At 38.6% G+C, this 4168-nt stretch overlaps 1 non-coding gene across 1 annotated transcript; it reads left to right on the top strand.

Moving 5' to 3' along the window:
- Nucleotides 1–3799: 3799 nt before the first annotated feature.
- LOC123725771 (U7 small nuclear RNA) lies at nucleotides 3800–3852 on the top strand. Its single transcript, XR_006758285.1, has one exon. It is a non-coding gene; the product is annotated as a U7 small nuclear RNA (small nuclear RNA).
- The last annotated feature ends 316 nt before the right edge of the window (nucleotides 3853–4168 follow it).

The raw sequence follows: 4168 nt of genomic DNA, 5'->3' as shown, positions 1-4168 counted from the left end.
CATCTACGCACTCTCCTCCACTCATCTTTTCCCTTCGCTTGTGGACTTTAGTGCACATCACTGCAGGTGTCTGTGACCAGGCAAAAAAAGCCAAACCTTCATACCACTACACTCAGCCTACATCTTTTTATTTAACTAAGAAAGTCAGTTAAGAACAAATTCTTATTTACAATGACGACCTGCTCCAGCCAAACCCGACGACGCTGGGCCAATTGTGCGCCACCCAATCACAGCTGGATGAGATACAGATTCAAACCAGGTACTATAGTGACACCTCTTGCACTGAGATGCAGTGCCTTAGACCGCTGCTCCACTCGGGAGCTCAAATATATATTAGCTAACATCATAGTCAACATAGCTACTAGAACTCACACGTTAGTAAATCCACTACAATCACGCAGTACAGTGTAAAGCAAGCAGTTTAGCAGTTACTCCGGCGGGCCCAGGTGGCAATAAATTAATACAACTGAAAGCTTACCTTGACTTGGAATTTATCCAGTGCTGGATAGCCTTAGCCAGCTAGCTAACATATATAGCATTCCTCTCTGTTTGAGTAGGCTAAATTAGCTAGCTGTATTTGCTAGCAAAGTAAGTGGAAGTGAAAGAAATACAACAAAATATAGTTAGGTCTCTCTCTCTCTCTGCTGCTTCTCATACCATTTTTAAGAAATTAATTTGTCTTTCTTTCTCTTTGAGTCAACTACTCACTACATTTTATGCACTGCAGTAGCTTATGCTTTCAGTACTAGATTAATTCTCTGATCCTTTGATTGGGTGCACAACATGTCAGTTCATGCTGCAAGAGCTTTGAGAGGTTAGAGGACGTCCTCCAGACATAGTCATAATTACTGTGTAAGTCTATGGAAGGGGATGAGAACCATGAGCCTCCTAGATTTTGTATTGAAGTCAATGCACCCAGAGGAGGACGGAAAATAGCTGTCTTCCGGCTACACCATGGTGCTACCCCAGAGAGTGCTGTTGAGGCTACTGTAGACCTTTATTGCAAAACAGTGTTTTAATCAGTTATTTGATGACGTGAAAATATTTTGTATCGTTTTATCTAAGAAGGATGTTTCACTATTTCAATTTTTCTGAAATTCACTGATTCGGATCGTCCTCCCCTTCCTCTTCGAAGTAAGTTACTAAATATAGACAATTTAAATATATATATATATATATTTCACCTTTATTTAACTAGGCAAGTCAGTTAAGAACAAATTCATATTTTCAATGACGGCCTAGGAACAGTGGGTTAACTGCCTTGTTCAGGGGCAGAACGACAGATTTTTACCTTGTCAGCTCGGGGATTCGATCGTGCAACATTTCGGTTACTAGTCCAATGCTCTAACCACAAGTCTACCTGCCGCCCCGATAAAATGTAAAATTCTTGATGACGATAGTATATACATTTATCAAGATTTTTTACATAAAAAATTTAAGAATCAAAAAATGTATGGGTACAGTAGATGCAAAAATGTCATTTCAGCCTTTGGTGCCTGACCTTAAGTTGTGAAAATGTAGAAGTCTCACCTATCAGTGTGCTAGTGTTTTGAAAGGTCAAAAGTCTAATTATCTGATTTAAATCTCTTGGGGAAGACACCAGGGACTATACAGTGTATATTGTGTTGCTTCCACCTGTCATGTCCTGACCATAGAAAGCTGTTATTTTCTATGGTAGAGTAGGTCAGGGCGTGACAGGGGGGTTTTCTAGTTTAGTTTTTCTATGTTGTCTTGTTCTAGTTTTGTATTTCTATGTTGGGTTTTGTTTGGGATGACCTCCAATTAGAGGCAGCTGGTCCTCGTTGTCTCTAATTGGAGATAATACTTAAGTAGGTGTTTTTCCCACCTGGGTTTGTGGGAGATTGGTTTTGAGTTAATGTATGTTTCAACGCTGCGTCACGGTTTGTTGTTTTTGTTCGTTCAGTTTATTTGTGTATGTATTGCATAGTTTCACAGTGAAAATAAAATGTGGAACGACACACACGCTGCACTTTGGTCCGCTCCTTCCTACGACAGCCGTGACACCACCAATTTGTATTTCACAACAGACTGTGGAGGAATGAGAATCTTTCACCAGTATCTCCTCTGCTAAACTGTTTCAGAGTGCGTTTAAAACATAACCATTGGCATTTCGATGCTGAACCAGCCTATCGGTAGTTTAACACACATCTTTTCAATTATACCTGAGAACCTCCAGATAATTACCTCTCTTCCCTCCGGCTCCACTGAATTACTATTGATCCAGGGAACGTCAGAGCCAACCAGAGTTCATATCTCCACATCCTTATAAGAGAGATTTTGCTGTCACAAAATTCCTTCCTGCTTCTCAACTTTCTCTCCTCCTGTCTGTCACAAACAGAGATTATTGAACTATCCACTACGTGTGCTTGATACAGGCGAAACTGGTTTATGTCAATTAGTGTAACATCAACATTCTCAAATGTTTATGTTATTGTGAACTATTGACAGAAAGTAAATCAATCAGGGAAAGGCCTCTATATAATATACTGTAACTGCAGTTAATAACCTTCAATGTGCACAGACAGCAGGAGGAGCCAAAGAGACAATGCTGTGTTTATATTCTTGTTGGGTACATGGACAGTGGGAAGCTGTTATGGAGAATGGAGAGGGTAACATCTATTCTCTTAACAATGCATGTATGTGTGTATCAAGCTGAGAGGTCCAGACCGTGGGAAAACCTACAAACAGTAAAACCCCATTTCAGCAGCTTCACTCATTCACATTCACACTCACTCACGCACACACGCACACGCACACACTAATCCTAGGACAGAGTGCTTTATTCTGACAGTAAATGACAGCAATGTTGGCCTACATGAGGTAGAAAATTAAGCCTTCTGAGACAATTGTTGAATTTTCTGCTTACTAACTAAGACAGCCAGCAGGAGAATATGGATGCATAGTTGGATTTACAGAACAGATCTTCAGATGTTCATCTTCATCAGATTAATTCATTAATCTGGAAACAAATATTTTCCTTTTTTATTTCTAATGCTCTTGAATCGGTATTCCATCAAACATATGGCCAGTAACCATGAAAACAAAAATAATGTCATCTCACAAATAACGCTTTTTTGATCATAAGTGTTTACAGAGCGAAAAAGACAGGATGTTCCAGTCGAGCAGGAGAATCTTGGGATAATACAATTACCTTTATGGGGAGTGAGTGGAAGCAATAGACCAATTGCCATAGTACCCTCCCTTGCTGAACGATTAGGTGAGAAATCGGAGATAAGTTGGAATTTACATTTTTCATGTTACAGTATAATGTTGTAAATGAGTCGATCTTGAATTGTGGTGACATTTGCATCCCTTTGCAACCATGAAAAACACTTAGTTGCACATCATCCACATGAAAAAATTCTACAGTTTACTACAGAATACTAAAGTACTTAGTATATAATTCTGTAGTAAACGGTAGTATACTGTAGAATACTACTGTATAGTACACACTATAGTATCCCTCAATCGTGTAGTGCTTACTATAGAATTTTGTTGTATACTCTAGAATACTATAATAAATACTACAGTATTATCTGCAAAGAAAACACTGTAGTAAATACTACAGTAATGTCAGCAAAAACACTACACTTTTTTTTGCTATAGTAAATACAACAGTTTTCCATTTGCAGATACCCTGCCCATACCCCTCCCCCATATCCGATTTTATGCCACCCATAAGTTAAAACCTACATTCCAAGTATTGACTATATATTGTGTTCCCGACAGGTTACAGAAAAGAGCAGAAGCTCTAAACTACCTACCTACAGGTTATGGAAAATGTGCTTTTTTTGTATTTCTCCAGTAGGTTTTCTCAAGGAGAAAGCCTGCACTTCCATGTCAAAGATAATGAAACTAAAATATAGTAAATACTTCAGTAATGTCTGCAAAACACTACAGTAAATACTACAGTATACTACAGTCTGCAAAAACACTACAGTATACTAAAGTATAATATAGTATTTTTTCATGTGGGCATATACTGTATGTTTTTGTTTATATTGAACTGTTAATCAATGATAAAACAAGTCCTTTTTACTGCAAACCTTTATGTTTGCAGGGGCAGCAGGTAGCCTAGTGGGAAGAGTGTTGGATTTGTAACCAAAAGGTTGCAAGATCAAGTCCCTGAGCTGACAAGGTACACATT

Source organism: Salmo salar, chromosome 12 (genome assembly GCF_965601325.2).
Source record: "Salmo salar chromosome 12, fSalSal1, whole genome shotgun sequence".
NCBI lineage: Eukaryota > Metazoa > Chordata > Actinopteri > Salmoniformes > Salmonidae > Salmo > Salmo salar.
This window is presented reverse-complemented; position numbering and strand designations above follow the sequence as displayed.